General features: G+C 28.8%; 1 protein-coding gene across 1 annotated transcript in view; it reads left to right on the top strand.

The window, feature by feature from the left end:
- LOC123293593 (serine/threonine-protein kinase minibrain) overlaps window positions 1–19,154 on the top strand; it is a 619,645-nt gene that overhangs the window by 71,233 nt on the left and 529,258 nt on the right. The window lies entirely within an intron of this gene.

Raw genomic sequence — 19,154 nt, 5'->3', positions numbered from 1 at the left:
CTTGTTTAAAAGTTGGTTTTATACTTGTGGGTAGTACGCATTTAAAAAATAAGCTAGTGTAACGCCACTTTCTCATAAATTGATTGTGATCCATTCAGGCTTCCGTAAGAAACAGGTTGATTTTATCTGAGAAAATGCTTTTTTTTTCTTTAATGTAAGAAAACAACGAAAATATAATTGAAATATCTATACAATATTGAAGGGTACGTTATAACGTTGAAGAATTGTAAGAATGCGGCTGTTTTGTGTTGAGATGATGAAATGTTGAAATGTATAATAAATTCAGATGAAATCGAATTAAAAATTAGCATATTTGTACACATGTTTTATTCATTTAATAAAAAAAAAAACAGGAATAAGAAATTTTTTATTAAGTGTGTGTATAGTTTTTGCAGGCATATTCTAAGGGGTTCCTAATAATATAATTATAGAAATAAAGTTTATATTTTTTAATGTTAGTTTCTTTTCGCACTGTTCACAGTATGTGCACTGTGCATAGTACAACTGAATCGGTCGCTGTGCTATCTGCCTTATGAAATAAATTATTATGCCCAAAATATGATTATTCTTCAAAGGTTTACATTTAATTGGTATAGTAAATGTCAAATAAAAATTATTGAAAATTGACAATAAATTGCAGGTGTTGGATTGACAATTATGAAAATAAGGGATATTCATTTTTTTAAATCCTCCACTCCTATTGTGTCACCCGAGGTAACAGAAGTTTAATAGAGATTTTATACCACACGGTGACAAAATTATTCTTCAATTCTTTCTTTCCAAAATCCGTGGCTCGTGACTAATCTCCCATTTAGAGACCTTCTGAATCCTTGACGCAATATTACACCTTTGTAGGTTTAGACATTCCGGAGGTACTGACTACAAAAATGAAAAAATTATCATTTTTTTGGGAAGTAAATTTAAGCGAATTCCGTGGTTATCTTTCCACGGCGTAATCTTGCCTTGTCAGTAACTACAAAGTCAATAAAAAATACATAAATACGTTTTTTTTTTTTTTGAATAATAAATATCGATTTAAAGAATGAGACGAATGTTTTTTGTACGGAAAACTTCTATTTATCATACTTATGAATATATTATATTATTAAATCGAAAACAACCAATCATAACACTTATATGTACATACTATAAACGAACAGGGCAGTCGCCATCACATCAGAGTATCTACAGGAAAGTTATCCAGGTAAACCTTCCCCTTAGGTTGAATAACTGCTATTTGTTGTTTTTCTATCCTCATTTTGGCTTGTTTGTTTTTTTTATTTAAAAAACACTTCGTTCTATTCAAAATTTGGAAAATCATAACAATACATATGTTTTGCAATCTGTTTTATATATATTTAGGGAAAAATTATTTTTCGTACATGGGAGTACATTACTTTACCTTTTTGAATTCCCATGACTTTATATACCTTGGTATTTGCAACAACCTCTTGTATTTTTTTAAATTCTGTCTTCAAAAAAAAAAATTGTGGTTAAAAAGTCAAAATTATATCCGACCTTGACAACCTTCCCATATAAATATACGTATTAGATGTCGTTATGATATTTTTCAATATACAGAAAAAAAGGAAATGATGCTTCAAAAAATTTTCTCAAGTAAATAATGTATAATGTATATGGAAATAATATTAATAGGTAATGTGCCAAAGTATTGTATGAAAAATTATTATAAATATGTATAGATATTTATTAGAAATGATCATATCAAAAGACTCGAATACCACGAGAAATGTAAACGAACGAGTCAAAATAATTATATAATGAGTTTGTATTTTTTAATATCTTGATCTTGCAATCATGAAAAGTTCAGGAGAAGGCGAAGGTATCCTCCTGTCGACATGCCTCCCTACGAATTTGTGTATTAATCTTATCATTTTTTGATTGTATAATTAGATAATTTTTTAGTCGTGCAGCTACGTTGTAAGCAAATACTGGGTTTAAAGTAAATGTGTTTACTTTTCTGTTAATATTTGTATATATTTGATTGTTTAAAAATTTTCTTGAACCAAGAAAATATGTACTTACTCATACTAAGGACATAGTATTAGCTATTAGTGAATAATTATAGTAGCAGGGGTGTTAATTTAGAATTAATAATCGCTGATCCATAGTTGTAATATATAATTATAGGTGAAATGAAGTTCACGGGTCAGTTATAGCAATATATAAGATTGGCCAGCCTCTGAAATTGAGGAGCTGATAGATGAAATTATCAGCGGAAAGATGGTAAAACACATATATCACAATGGGCTCTATAGCCTAAGTGTGTCCTTCGTGGACAGACAATATAACCTATCGTAACCTACAATAACTGAAGAACTAATTCAATTTTTTGCTCTTTAATGACAAATATTCAACAATGTTAAACCAAAGTTATTAAATAAATAATCCAAAAAAATCGAGAGGTGCTGTGGGACACCCGATAGGAACTATATTCCTTTCGTATCTTGGTACATTATAAAAGTAGCGCTTGTTGAAAATTTAAGGTATTAACTTTAGAAGTCCAATACTTGTTTGATTCCAATACTAATTTAAAGAACTTAATTTTTTAGCTACTTTTAGTTTTTACTGTATGAAATAATTATGGTAGTTTAAAAAAGACATACATCTGATTTAGTAGTCAACCCAATATGTGAGTACATTACGTTTGGTTTGGATATTTATTATGACAAAACATAAAGATTGAATTGTACTTACTTTAAATTATTTCTATTTTTTTAAATTTCTGATAACTTTCACAACTCATTTTTTTGCATTTTCTCAAAATTTATGCCATCCTGAAAAGATTGTAAAAGTTTTAGTTTCCTAGTCTGCAGTTTTTTTGTTTTAACTCCTAACCAGCAAACAAATATCGTGCGATAAGGAACATTGTTCCAATAACAAATTGACGGGGGAATAAAACTGAGGAGAGAGGAGATCACTATTTAATAACATTATGACAATATAAGCGTAATTCAATTTCATATTTTGGCCTCAAATTTTTATTTTTGTGGAATTCATTTTTTTAGTTACAAGTTATTTTGCCATTAATGACAAGCAAATGTTATATACTGATACCTCTTATATTTAAATAACCTATGTGTGCATTTTACTCCGAAATGAATTAAGATTATTTACAAGAAAATTAAATTAACTTTTGTCATAAAGAGAAATATTCCTTTTTGTGGACATAATTGGTCAAAAATGATTATGTTGAACCGATTTACAGCAACACTATTCAGTTATCGAAAGCTGTTATATAAATATTTACTTTAAAACAAAATTATTGTTCGCAGGTATTTGGACAAATTGTTTTATTTATTTTTTACAAAATTCTTAATTCACAACTAGTTTCGAATTATTTTTAATCCTTCTTCAGGTATTCATAAAAAAAAGTAATAAAAATAAAATTTTTAACTAGAGACAAACATACATTCAATACATTAAATTATTTTAATAACCTAAAATAATGAAAGCCAATGTCACGGCTAGACTATTTTTTTCCACTTTTTTTTTGCTAGTTTAAATAGTTTATAGTCAAAAATTAATATCCTATTTTTTACGAAACATTAAAAAAAAATATTTTTGATATAATTCGGATGTAATGTGGGAAATTAACATATCCTGTCTACACTTGTTGTAATAAAAACATTTTAACAACGCTATGTGTAGGACATGGGCATCCCCAATTTGATATTTTGATGAAGGTCAGTAGTGTGTGTAATTAGAAAATATGACTGCAGTGTAGATACTGCCAAGAATTATACTATTCAAAATTATTTTATTTTTGTTTCGTTACTCTCTCAATGGCCATTTTTATTAGGAAAATGCAATCTTTTTAAAAAAGCCTCTTATGCCTTAAAGTATAATAATGTAAATAATGTTTATAAATGAACGTTGTATGTATACATGTACAAATTATACACACACAGCTGTATAATCTCTGTTATGTATAGTATAAATGTGATAGTAAGGATGTTTGTTCGTTTGTTTGTTTGTTTATTTGTTACACTTTAGCGCTAAAACTAGCGAATGGTTTTTAATGAACTGTACAGCAATATAGCTCATACTTCAGAATATACTATAAAAATAAATTAAGGTAGTACCAGCATGAAATCACTTTTCGACAGATTTGGCCGAATTTTTTTTTTCGGGTTTATAATAGCTTTATTTATGAATTCCTAAAATTTCATAATTTTTGACCGTTTAGATCGCGAGATATTTAAAGACAAAGTTCGCGATTTTGAGGGTCATGTCCCATTTAAAGCATGTAAAATGTCCGGTCTCTCCAACTATTTTTTATGATATTATTATATATTGAAGAAAAAGTAGAAAAAAATGTTTATACAATAAAATTCTAAAAAAAAAATTTAGAAATTAATTTTCACTTTCGAGATATTAATTTTGACGTAAATTGATCGAAATTGGGACGTTGGCATAATTATTTCCCATTTTAAACGGTCAAAATTTCTGAAACTTTGGGAATTAATAGTAAGCATTATTAAATTCTTAAATTTAATTTTTCGTTAAATTCTGTCGAAAAAAAAATTGTACCATTGCTTTAACATAGAAACTGCAAATACCATGCTGGAACATCGTTAAGAAAAAAAAAAAAATTAAATAAATAAAATTTTAAGATATTATTTAAATCGAATTAAACCAGTTTTAATCGAATGGTACATTTAACCCATGCAAAAAGTTGTTCCAACTTTGAAAGCGAATAACAATTCTCAAGAGGGTGGTTATTATTAACATCAGCTCAAAATTTTAATTACGGCTTACGGACATTTTACCTTAAGTAACCCTTAAATGTGAAGTTTGTTTCAAGAATAAATTTCCCAATAGAGAATATTCAAAGACACCGGTTATAGCATGGAAAAATGTTTTCCTATTAGCCCAATGGGAAGGCTATCTCATTATTAATATTAATATAAGCGTCATTTATTATTTTTCATTGATAATTTTCGAAAATGTCTAGAGAATATATATGAGAAATCCTGCGAGGAAATGTATCCCGCAAGATTACCTCCCCATCAAAATTTTCTCGATATATTTGATCACAGTATGTAATTACACCTTTAAATTTCAGTTAGTACTTAATTTGTATTCTCATAAAAGCCTTGGTAGTTCAATCATCTGGTAAGTTTTTTAGCCAAGGGCTGAAAAGACTTTTCTAAGGGGCTATTTTGTGCGCTGATTACGAGCTTTTGGATCATTTTGCTACCAGAAGTGAGAAAAAAAAAGGAATACGGTCATTTTAAGCGAAACATTTGAATTAAACATGGAAATTTTGGTTTTCTTGAGTCTAGCTTTGAAAATAGGGTCATTTTCAACTTTATGTCATTTAAAGATCATAGGGCCTAGATATTGCCCCTTATGTCCATTGAATGATTTTTTTGGAGTAGCAGGTTGACTCTAAAAGTAATATGTATGCTGGGACAGGTTTTTATGTCGTTTCATCTCGATTGAGTTCTTTTTGAATAACCCACCGCCACCAACAGAAAATTTTTTGTTTCCCCTATCAATAAGTTTTTATTCCCACGATTCGTTGGCTTTAATTAACACCAAAAAATTAAGAACTAGCACTTATTGGCACACAAAGCTAATGCACGGTGTAAATACCACGTATAGCAAAGACATAACTGTTTGTTGAGCATAATTGATGCACGATTATTTGTACTGTTCTTTTCTGATGCTCAAGGATTCTTTGGAGGCTATACTGCTCTAATGACACATTTTTTAGTTCGGAAAGTTTTTGAACACTTTAAATACATGTTTTATTTACACGTATATTGTATAGGAAAGAAACTAGAACAGTATTGAGAAAGAAGGATAACTTTATAAATTATAAATCGAATTGGTATTGCGTCATGCAATTCTATTGTGCAGTACAGTAATACTTATTTTATCATAATATTTCTGAAATAATTTTCAAGCAATTAGTATAGCTATCAGATTGCGCGTGAAACTTTGTTATGTTTTTAAGAATCCTTTTCAAGGTTAATTGATGGGAAAAAACTTTCTAAAAAAAAGCGGTTTTCCAACTATGAATGCGTAAAGTTACAATTGAATTTGAAGCACTGCGATTATACCCTTTACTCTATCTTTTTATTATACCTGCTCTGGGTACTTTTATATTTCGAAAAAAACAATCGCGTTAGTTTTCCCGATTTTCACACCAAGGTACAGTGGAATAAGAAATTTTCTATAGTCCTAGGAGAGGTCAAAATACCCTACGATTAAAATGGTGAAAGAAAATTCAAACATTTTCTTTCGTTTAAGCGTGGTACTAAAAAACAATTTTGCAGTTGTTTCTTTCCCCCAGATTTTCGAAAAATATTATCCATGGCAGGTGGAATATGAATACCTATATTATATCCAAATTTCAAATAGATAGAGTAAATAATCGCAGTTTTTGAAATTCAATTGTTGCTTTAACCATTATTATCTGGAAAAATGAAAAAGTTATATTTTTTTTTTTAATTTGTGTCCCCACTACCGTGTTCATACATCCTTAATTAGTAACACAACGGTTTTTTTTTTTTTTTTTTAAATTATTTATTTACGTTTTAACTTTAATTTGAATAGTTTTTTTAAAATTTCTACGGACTAGTTTTGGAAAAATCTATGAAAATATATCATTCATCCACCATTTTCTCATAAGACTGTTTTCCATATTTTATGTTTATTTAAATAATCGGGCAACCTCACTTAATATTTTCAGGATTTATTAAGACTTAATCCAACTATTTAATTAACTAGATTAACTAGACTTAATCCAAAAAAATCAAGCTTTTTATCCATCGTTGCCTTAGCGGTCGTACATCCTTAAATAAGATACTTTATTTTCAAGTAAAATTAATATTTGTATACTAGATTGATACCCGTTAGAGATAGAACAAATGTTTAAATGTAAAAAATGTTCCTAGTAAAAAAATAAACAACTTTTGTTTGAAACATTTTCTTGTAATCATCACTGTTTACCCACGAGGGCGCTAATTAGGTGAAAATTTTGTAGTGTGTATTAATATGGGAATATCAGTTATGTGTGTGTGGCTATTTAAGAGTGGAAATCTTTCTTTATTTACGTGACGTCAAAAAACAAACGATTGCGTTATCAAAACTGTCTATGCATGGTATTTCAACAATTAACTCAATTAACTTAATTTTGTTAAATGTAAAATAGTCATAATTCATTCAGTATATCAGAATAGTTGACCATGACTTGTTTGACATTTACTATTTTAAATTTTTAAAGAATTCTTTAATTAATGGTTCAAAATGATGATCATCTGCTCCATCTATAATCATAATAATTTTGAACCATTAATTTAAGATTTCTGTAAAAATTAAAATTAATGGTAAATGTCAAATTAAATTAAATTTTTTTATATTTTTTTAAAATATATCTTTATAAAATATAGTTTATATGTTATTCTGATATATCAGCTATATTGCTGTACAGTTTCATTAGAAACCATTCCCTAGTTTTAGCGTAAAAGCGTAAGAAACAAACATGCTTATTTTCACATTTATAATAAATATATAGGGATAGTAATAGGGATTCAAATTTGCACACCATATCTTACTACAAACGAAAACATATAGAACCTAAATTAAGAAATATAATTTCTTACACATGTGTTCAAGATTTTTCCCCCAATTTGGCATGATGTTGTGTCATAATTTATTGATTTTGGTTCCGAATATGTTTATTTATTATTTATATATAGTTTAAATATATTTTTTAAACAAACATCAATATAATATTTGTGTATAGACAATGGATTTTAGTAAATATTTTATTATATTTACCTACGTCAAAATCTATTTGCTACATATAACTAACTTCATTAGTATGGTTTTATTGGTCAATGTAGAGTAACTCGCGACATGAATACTTAATATATTGTAGAATTTTATTTGGGCTTATATTGATTATGCTTCTAATCAGATCATTTAAAGAAATGTGTATACAGAACAAATATCTTTAGGCTTGTTTTAGTTCTGTTTTATTTTCGAATATTGGTGTATATTTTATCTAAGTAAGAATTCATCGATTTGTTATATGGCTAATTTATAACGAAAATATTTAGAAAATTTTGAGCTTGGTTAAGAAATCAGAGTAGAATGAATATTTTCCACTTTTTGCGATCCCTTAATAAATTTTTAGATTTATGCTCTTCTCTTAAAACTAACGATTCGATTGAGTATGAAAAAAAATCAATAAAAAATAGCTTATATATTTGTTTTTCAAATTAAAATATCCACAATAATATATATTAATGCCTTATATTTATTTGCATAGTTATATAAATAAAAAAAGTACTATATATATAATGTTCTTATGATAAATAGTTCAGCTAGGTTGTTGACTAATCAATAGTGTCCGACCGAAGGTGCGGTTTTGGTTTCGAACAGTTTCGGCAACAGTTTCGGCTTCGGCACAAAATCTGCCGATTTTTTGGGAAAGTCGTGTGTTCGTGAATTATCGCGAGTCGTTCGATTAATTTTTTTGTGACTTAATGTGTTGTGTTGTGTTCTTGGATTTGGTTTTATTAAATTTAACCACCCAAACATTGAAACAACTGCCTGCTATCGCTATGATTTAATTGTGTGTGATCTTCAGATACTTGTTTGTTGATTTTACCTGTGAGAAAAGACAGTATGTAAACAATATTCATTTAATTCGCCATGGGAACTGATTCTAACGCTGTCTGGTGGTAGAAAATAGAAGCTGTCTATGACCAGTCAAATTTCAACAGAAATAAGAGTACGAATGTGCCTAAAGTTTAAATAATTTTTTTTTTTACTTCACTCATTATCAAAATATAAATAAACAGTTCAATCATAGCCATGCATAAATCTGACCTGTCATAGACAGCTTCTATTTTCTACCACTAGACAACGCTAGAATCAGTTCCCATAGCGAATTAAACTCAATTATTGTTTTTTATTTGATTTAACACGTGTTAATTGTCTGTATAAGTGTAAAAAATAAGCAAAATTTCAGTAAACAATCAATTTTAACATGTCTAGAAAAGTTTCAGTTTCGGCCGAAACTGAGACAGATACCGAAGGTTTGGTTTTGGTAGAAATTCCAGTTTCGGTCAGACACTACTAATTAATCATTCAGGTTTTTGACTAATTAATCATTCAATTTGTGCACCAATATGAATTTCTACTTTATTTATAATTTCTATTATTATTAATCAATATTATTCATCAATATTAATCAATTATAAATAACACAATTATGATTATCACTCTCATTAAGGTTATGAATATATTGTTAAATTATATTATACTAGATAATAATCATCTTTTGATATTATTCAATCTAAGAAAGATTTCTTCTACAAAAGCCGTGGATATGTTTAAAATTTGATCTTAGGAGAATTTTGTTTGAATCATCATAATTGAAACCGTTCATACTTCTTCAATATTAAATATTAATATTATTATCGTATCAAGTATCTACATTAATTGATAGAATTTGCTTAAGTTAGTTCTTTCCCTACAATTCAGTATAGTCATACAACTACACTGCATACAATTAAGTTTTTTTTACTGCTTATGTACCTACTGTTGTGTACACTGCTATAATCAAATACAATACAATTGTTAAACACATACACCCCTACATTAAAAATAATATTCTAAATGTGATATTGTAATATTTAATTAAATATTTTATGCAAAATAAAGTGAATAATTTTAGGGAACCTAAACGGTTAATTATTTTATTTTTTATTTTTAATGATTCTAATTATAATATTCTTCCAAATATTTGCTTTTTGTTAAACCGGTAACTCTCCTTCATTGGCAAAAATTAAAAATATTGCCATTTTCACAGGTTTATCCTATACTTTAATTGCAATGATCCCATGATATTTCATTCTTTTAATTATTTATATTAAAAGTTTGAAGATTTCTTAAGATTTTACTTAAATAACCCAACTAACTATATAATAATATGCAAATCACTCTAAATTAAAACCGTCTAATTTTGACGGTTTGTTATTAGTTTTACACTGTTTATAATTGCGATTTTTTTTAAAAGATAAATATATACAAACCGTCATTTAAAAATAGTTAAAGTGACAAAAAATTTTTTCGGTAGGGTGCCTATTATGATTTATGATTTTATAGCCACCATGTTACATAAATATTACCCAAAACAAATAATCACACTTAAATAAAATTAAATGATATTTAAGAAAAAATTCATTAAGATAGTCATCTTGACAACACTGTGTAGAAAATAAAGTTAAAGTATTGTCTTTATTATAGATAGATATGTACGAGTGTGTGTGCCGTTTATAACGCAACGAACATCGGATAAGTATCTTATTATTAAGGATAATGACGTAAAAGAACACTCTTATTATAATAATTATGATGCAAAGATCCCATTTATATTTGGATTTCATATTAAAGACAAAAAAAAAATTGAATAGTGAGTTTGCATTCACATGCATCCTTTATTCACATCTATTCGTCGTTCAAAAAATACCGAGTGTTTATTTTCATAGGGACTAATAATTTGTCGAAGGAATGAAAACTTTTCGAAAATATTTTTTTTTTCTAGGTTAGAAATATTTTTATTTTCTGTGTCTATCGCTAGTACAATTATCTTCATGTTTATTTACAACAATAAAAAAATCATCTTTTTCATAAAATTTACACCAAAAATTATTTTGTTCGTTGAAAGAACGTTCAATAAGAAATAAACAGTTATCAATTCGTTGTGTGCGTAGTCATGGTAAGAACAATAAAATCGATGTCAGCGCTTCCAGTGAAAAATTTTGGCGTTAAAGGAGGCTGCATATCATATCATGACTAATTTGCAATTCTTTCCATGTTAATATTTTAGAAAATGTCAAATTAAAATTATTGAAAAATACTTATTAATTAAACTTAATGCATTAAAAATTGTGAAAATCAAATTGTACAAATATCATTTTTCAAATGTAAATTATAATAATTATTTATTTAAATTTGTGAGACAATAATATTAAATTTTCAATGTAAGTCATAAATACAATCCATACAATTATATATGCATCTATACAATTCTATAATTAAAGTAGTGTATCGTTGCCATAGAAACGCCTCCAAAAAACTCACACACGGTGCGAATAACATGTAATATTTAGAATCTTACATTTTATTAACCCCCGAACTAAAGAATAGGGTGTTATAAGTTTGACCGCTATGTGTGTGTCACTGTCTGTCTGTCTGTCTGTCTGTGATATCGTAACCGTCTAAACGGATGATCCGATTTTGATTTTTGTTTTTGTTGCGTTTGAAAGGTAATTTAAAGGAGAGTATCCTTAGCTATGTTTCGGCTCAGTTTGGAAAAGGCTTTAAGGAAAAAGATAATTTAACGAAGAGTGTTCTTAGATATGTTTCCAGTGCGGGTTTAGAAAAAGTTTCACAGAGCGCCATTTTCCTATCTAATATTGCAGGGTGTTACTTCCACCTTAAATAATACGAAGTCTGTATCTTTATTTTCACATTGCGACATTTTATCCCATATTATTATTATAATCCTTGTACAGGTGAAGACTAAATATTATGACGACTGTAAACATTGGCAACAAGCACATTCTCTTTTTGTGGAAATTTATCGTTGGAAGCTGTTTTTTTAAGAAGGATTGCATTAATTAATGAAAAAATTAGTGAAAACATTAGGCTGAACACTCGGTATGTCGAACGGAGAGACCGAGAACACCAATGTTTGTTGATGGAGGCGTTGGCATGGCCTCGACCTCGCCACATCATCTTCTAGTATTATTTCTTTAGCCTCCTGCTTGCTTGGTGCTATACAACAACACACCTACAATGTTTCTTATATGTGTGTATGTGTGTGATATAGGAAGAGAGACGTCGGATGATGAAGACGACGTCCGTCCAGCGCCGGTGCCACCGTCACCACCACTACCATGTCGTTGTCGACGTCGCCCGTCACTGCTACCGCCACCATTATTATATACCAACCGCCGCCCAGCTGTCTGATTGTGTCCTCCGTGGCGCGTTCATCTTTTACCCCGTTGTTGTTGCATTTACCGCACACAATAATGTCATTAAATTTTCTATCTCTGTTCCTCTTATATATATTATATACACTCTCTTTACTGTTAACGAAAAAAAAAATCACTGAATAATATTTTTCTTATTTATTAGTTTTTAGGCGTTGCTTTTTGTATTACCTTTTCCGGTGTTTTTTTTTATCGGCTTTTCTTTGATTTAAATGTGATGTATATTTGTGTGATATTCGAGAAAGATCAAAATTTTCTTTTAGAAAAAAGGCAATATATCCTTATCTGTTGGCTCCTTACAATTGTCACTTGAGAATTTACTGATCAGAGCTTGCAATTCAATTTGTTCCACTGAACGTAATTTGATGATGTCAATTTTCTTCAAAGCCGCACACAATTATTTGATTAATAATTTTGTCCATCTAAAAGATCTACTCCTTAATGACAACCTAATTTAGATTAAAAATATACCACTAGTTCGAGTTACATCTATGCATATAACTCTCACGAGTATGACAGAGTACATGCGTTAAGCAATGAATCTAAGTAAGAGGTATTATAGATGTTATATGAAATTGCTAAAGTGACTTGTATCGTTGCTTCGATGTCTTTTATGCTATACAACAGTTATTCTGTTGTATGCCTGCATAGAGTCGGGGTTAGCACATGTATATAATACCTCTAACTTAGATGCATTGTTTAACGCATGTATTCTGTCATCGTATTTTGTATAACATTCTAGTGCCCTTTGGAGTACTTGTATCTGAGGCTGCTCTTTTTAGTACACAATCTACACATTTTGCTCTAGGAACCAGAGACGATAAAACATTAATAATTCTTAGTATTTCTCTTACCTTCCTTTCTCTTATCTTCCTCACTCTCTTAGCGTCGAGTAATAAATTTAACGGATAAATCATGATCCTTTGTACTTCTAGGAAAATTCATACACAGAAAATAACAAAATATCTGTTACTCTAACTGCAACCTGACGTTATTTTGATTAACGTACAAGACGAGAAGGTTTAAAACTTTACCCTCTCAACATTGTAAGTTGTGTTTAAACCTGAAATAATGTGATTTAAAATACAAAACATTATAAATAACTAAACAATATATATACACGGTGGGCTAAAATACAAATAAACAATATATATATATAAGTCGACCTATTAGCTCAGTTGGTTAAGCCGTAACCAATGCCGTCCACGGTATGCTTAGGGTAGCGAGTTCGATTCCCTCCGTCACAACAAAATTAATTTAATTAATAGCTGTGATGGGCTGGTGTTGTGCATGGTATATGCATGAAGGAGGTGCACTCAGCCTCATAAATTGAGGTGCTCATAAATGAAATTATCACCGGAAAAGTGGTAAAATACAAATACGGTATCACAATGGGCTCTATATCCTAAGTGTGTCCTTCACGTACAGCCAATATAACCTAACCTTACCTAGCCTAATTGTATATAAAATCATAAAAATTATTATTTTCAGTAATATTTGGGTTTTTTCAAATTTATAATGATGTACAGGGAGTTTGGTATATTCATGATAGGAGAATAAATTTGTCTGCTAGAATTGTCTGCTAGCTTCCGTTCACTTATATTAAAACGGATATTACGGCTTATAGCTTTTTGTAGTAATCAATCAAAAAAATAGCTTAAACAATAGTTGCATAATTTGATGGGAGATATCATGTTCTGACACCAGATTAGACCTAACTCTCCTGGTTGCTTTAATAGTCAATTAAGATCCAGCAATTTAGGTAAGAGATCGGATAAAACTTAAAATTATAAAGTTGATCCTCATAAAAAACTAACATTTTTCGAAAATCGTTAGTTTTCGGAGAAAAAGTGACATAAAAATTTATTATTATTGCGTTTAATCGAAAGAAAACACGCTTGCTACAAAAAAGCGTTTTAACAAAAAGTTGTCAAGAGCATTAGAAGATATTTGCCTGTGTGCATGAGACTTTGACTTGGAATTCTTTACAAAAACGATGAACCTTTATTGTTTCTGATAACTTTTATCTAAAGAACTTTTTTAAAGCTATCGTATTTTCGTTTGATCAAATGCAATAATGAGATATTTTTAAGTTGCATTTCCTCCGAAAGCTAAAGATTTTCGAAAAAGTGTTTTAAATAAAATATGTTAGTTTTTTTTATGTGAATCCTTTTGATAATTTAAAGTGTTATCTCTTCTTCTAAAAGTTAGTTTTTGATTTTAAAATGGTTTACTCCCTGTATACACATAATAACTTCAAGAAACTGAAGTATCCAAAGAAAACATTATCATTAAGGTGCAACAATTAACCCTATAGGTGTACTCGATTTAAACTCGAAAACTATAATTATTTAAATTTTTATTTATAGAATTTGTATTATTTATGTAACTACTGTTTCAAAATGACCTAAATATTAGGCTACTGGCAAATATTATAATGACAAAAACACATTTCGTTTAAATTAATTATTTTTAAAATGAATTTTAATTACCTGCAAATATTTCATGTATTTTGTTTAAACTCATCTTTCCTAAATTATACTCATAATCTTGAATACATCACAAAAATTGGTGGACTACTAACTTTTTCCCAGTTTTTATGTCTTATTCTTGCCTAATTGAGTGCATTTTAATTGTTTGCTAAGTTTAATAAAAACTTTATTTTCTTATCAACATTTTCGATTTAAAATGTCGTGTTTTTTTTTTATTAAATCATCATGTTTATAATAATAATTATTAAATACTTTAAAAGTATGTGAATTATTCTTTTAATATTATTATCATTATTTTTATAATTACTTAGTTTTTTTATAATATAAATAATTGGTATTAATTAAACATTTAAATTATTTCATACGGTAATTATTCACCCCTTCGTCAAATTATTTGACTTGCTGAAACCCATTGAAAGACTAGTATTATAATTATTTTAATTTGTATTCAGAGATTGTTAAATTTCGATTATTTTTTTAGAACTAATTAATATAGTTTTTATGCCATGTATAAATGAAATATATCATAGTATATTAAGTCTCAAGTTTGTAACGCTTAAAAAACGCTGATGTTACGAAAAAAATTTTGGTATTGGTGTTCATAGAACCATCTAAGTAGTCCATTTTGGTTGTCAGTCCGTCCGTTCGTTTGTCAACTCGATAACTCAAAAACGAAAAATGATATCAAGCTGAAATTTCTACAGTGTACTCAGGACATAGAAAGTGAGGCCGAGTTCGTAAATGGGAAACATAGGTCAATTGGGTTTTAGGTCCGTAAGACCCATTTTGTAAAACATTAGAAATAGAACAAAAGTTTAAATGTCAAAAATGTTATTCTCATAAAATAAACAACTTTTGTTTGAAACATTTTTCATAAACATCACTGTTTACCCGCGAGGGCGCAAATCGTATAGTATGTATTATATGGAAATATCAGTTACGTATGTGTGACATGTATAGGTATATGTGTAATGTGATAGAGTAATCAACATTGTCTTTACATGGTATTAAAACAATTAACTCAAGCAATCGTTTGTTTTCACTTGTTAATTAAAAATGGTAAGGTCCTATGCTTAAAATTTAAATCACTTTCTCTGAATAAACTGAGGAATTTTAATTATCAAGAAACCATGTATGATAATATAAGAGCGAAATTTCGAGGATTGGATCTTTGGTACTTCTATTATTTAAATTAATGCGTTTACTTGTGGGAATTCCCGAAAAAAATGCGAAAATTGCTGTTTTAAAAAAAATTTAAGGACAGTAGTTTTTACTTCCTAGATCCAGCGTTAGTTAACGCAAACCTTCGCAGGTTCGTGACACACTTGAACCCTAGGTAAATTCAATAAGGAAAGAAATATCCAATATTCAGCCGTCTTAAAATAATCTTTCGAAATGGTTGCTAATTTCTTTAACTTAGGGACCGATTTATTCTACGGATGAATGTTCACGACACAGTAGCTTCTTGTTGTTAATGGTCTTGAAAACCGTGACTTAATTCTGTTGATACGGCGTCTATAATACCTATTCCTTTTTGTAAGGCTTGCGCCGTTACATTTTACTTGAGATTCAAAAACCATTTTTGACTATCTTTGTCTTGCACTCTTATGTTGTATTCTAAGTCGTGGTGTTTTAGTTTTATGATCCTATACAAATTCGAAGTGGAGCTAAACAGGAATTGATCGCAGGAGAGACTTCAGAAATTTTAGTTCTAAAAATTCCATAAACATTGATTTACCTATATACATATATATCCAAATAAATCAATAGTAAATCCAGTTCCAGAGAAGCAGCTGCCCTGATCTGTCCCACTCAAAACGACCATAATTACAGGCATCCAAAACAGGATTGGAAATTCTTTCGGTGTCAATTTCTAATGAATGGAAATGTATATCCCCATCTCTATGTCTTCGAACGTAATAAAAGCATTATCTAAAAAAAAGTATCTCTTCTTTCATTCGTAAATGTTTTCTGTAATTTTTATTTGGAAATTTAAATTATTGTAATGCACATAGCTCTCTCCGTTTGTAAATTAGAATTATTAGAGAATTGTCGGAGGAAAAGGAGCTATTTCTTCAAAATGACCAAATGACTATCGTTAAAATTTATATATGGCAATTTAAGTCCGATTTAAATAAAAGTTGGTATCACGAAGGGTTTTTGTATTGAGGAAAATCGACAAATAAATAAGGGGTGGTAGAGTGTGCATAGTACAAAGTTTGAAATGTCATGAAAATCTCAAGAAAAACTAAAAATGCCATAATATTCGATTTTAAGAAAAATGTTTTTTTTTTTTTTTTTTTTTTTTTTAAATCTCTGAGGGAATTCGCTTAGCTAACGCAGCTCCCGCGCTACGAATTTTATCCTGAAATTTGTATACTTTATTTCATATTCTGTATTATAGTCTGTCCATAGAGGTACGAAATCTATAACAGAAAACTTAAAGAAATAAACGTACATGTTGACAGAATAAAAAAAAAAAAACAAAACATAATATAATGAGGGTAAATTTCCTGTTTATAAGTACATAGAGTATATAAATGTTATTAAAGGATTAACCGAAGTTATTCCTCAGTCCCCATACATAATCCCATTTTTTTAGTGTGCATTATTATTGTTAAAAAATTTTTAAATGACGAATAATAATTATTTACACATTATTACGAAATAGTTTCAGTGGAGGTGATATAAGTGGAGAATATTATTATTTGCCTATATTACTACATTTTTAACCAAGATTTTCATATCCCATTATCACAAATGTTGAAAAGTTTCATAACAATCCCCTCTTTTTTTCGTTGTTATTTTTGTCGGCTACCTTGTACAAAGTAAAGTAAGATGAAATCCAATAATAACATATTTTTAAGTATCATTTCCTCCAAAATCTAATGTTTTACAAAAAACTTTTAAAATTTAAAATGAGGATCACCTTTCTAATTTAAAGTGTTATTCTCTTTTATCGTTTAGAATCTTAAGTTGATGTCCCCTATCAAACTCTGCAACTTTTGTTAAGTTATTTTTTGATTGTACAAAAATATATATTTGGATGTATAGATTAAAATGGTCCACCCTCTATATTATCAACGGTACATGATGTTGTAAAAATGAAGTATTTGAAATTTTACATCCTCAAAATTAACGTCATGTTTAAGTGGTCACCTTGTAAAAAGACAGTTAGATGAAAAATGCCTTCTTTTGTCGAAAAAAGATCCTCACTCTATTTGGCTTCCGATAAAATACTCGCATTTTAATAGATATGTTGTTCAGTACGACCAATATTTGCCAAGAAATTACAGAACAGTTTATGGTACATTGTGCACTAGGTATTACATCTTACCCTACTGTTCTTATTACATGTAGTTTTGAATCTTCGTTTGTGTACTTCCTTTTGATATTGAAAAATTACGATATTTCGCATCGATCGAAGACCAGCAGTCGTATCTATGTATATACTGCCATGTCTGATTCCAAACTTTGACAACTATGCTTTTCCAGGATGCTTTGTCCTGGGCTCTATGGGTAAGATCTGTGTTGGTTTGAGACAAAATGCATTTTTTGTATAATTTTCATTTTTACGGTATCGCAATACCTTGAAATAAACTAGATTATAAATGTTTAAAAATGTATATTTTTTGTTTTCAATATTTCGCACCCTATAAAAAAAAGATCGAGAGGGGTTGTGAGACACCCGGTAGGCGCCATATTCTTTTCGTACCTTGATACATTATAAAATTATAGCTTACTTTTTTATTTACAAGATATTTTTCAGAAAATTAAAGGTATTAATTTTAGAAAATACTTGTTTGATCCTATAAGAAAGAATTTAATTTTATAGCTACTTTTAGTTTCTATAATGAAATAATTGTAGTATTAGTTAAAAAAAGACATACTTCTGATTTTGTGGTTTGTAAGTACATTACTTTTGATTTGATTAGGATATTTATTATGACGTAACATTAAAACTGCATTGTAGTTACTTTAAATTATCTCTGTTTTCTTAAACTTCTGATAACTTTCACTACTCAATTTTTTTTAATGTATAAAAATAAAATTTTACAAAAAAATTCAAATTGACAGTTATAAAATAATTTTGCATTTTCTCAAAGTTCATGGCAACCTGAATCGATTAAAAAAGTTTTAGTTTCCTAGGTAACCCTAGGAAATGTGGTGTTCTTGATGCCTGTTGCAGTTTTTTTTGTTTTAACTACCAACCTGCAAAAAATATCTTACGATAAGGAATATAGTTCCAAAAATCGGATGGAGCGATAAAAGTTGTTCAGTACAATACAATAATACTTCACTTCACAGTATTGTATTAGATATCTATCTATCTGCTCGTTGACTAATAAATACACAAATCAATGGTCAGCGACTGACCGGCCGATAGACTAACATATAGACTAGCCACACGAATCATTACGATATAATTAAGTATACATATATAATTAACTGTTCATCTGAAAATTGTTACGTGGTTGTTATGTATTCTTATACCATGTATATATATGAAATTTACAACGTATATTAAATTTAGTCCCAAGTTTGTAACGCTTAAAAATATTGATGCTACGAACAAAAGTATAATTGTAAAAATGTTCCTTATCAAAAAATAAACAAC

The sequence above is a fragment of the Chrysoperla carnea genome, chromosome 2, assembly GCF_905475395.1.
Source record: "Chrysoperla carnea chromosome 2, inChrCarn1.1, whole genome shotgun sequence".
Taxonomy (NCBI): domain Eukaryota; kingdom Metazoa; phylum Arthropoda; class Insecta; order Neuroptera; family Chrysopidae; genus Chrysoperla; species Chrysoperla carnea.
Note: the sequence above shows the minus strand (reverse complement) of the source record. Positions and strands in the feature narration are given on the sequence as shown.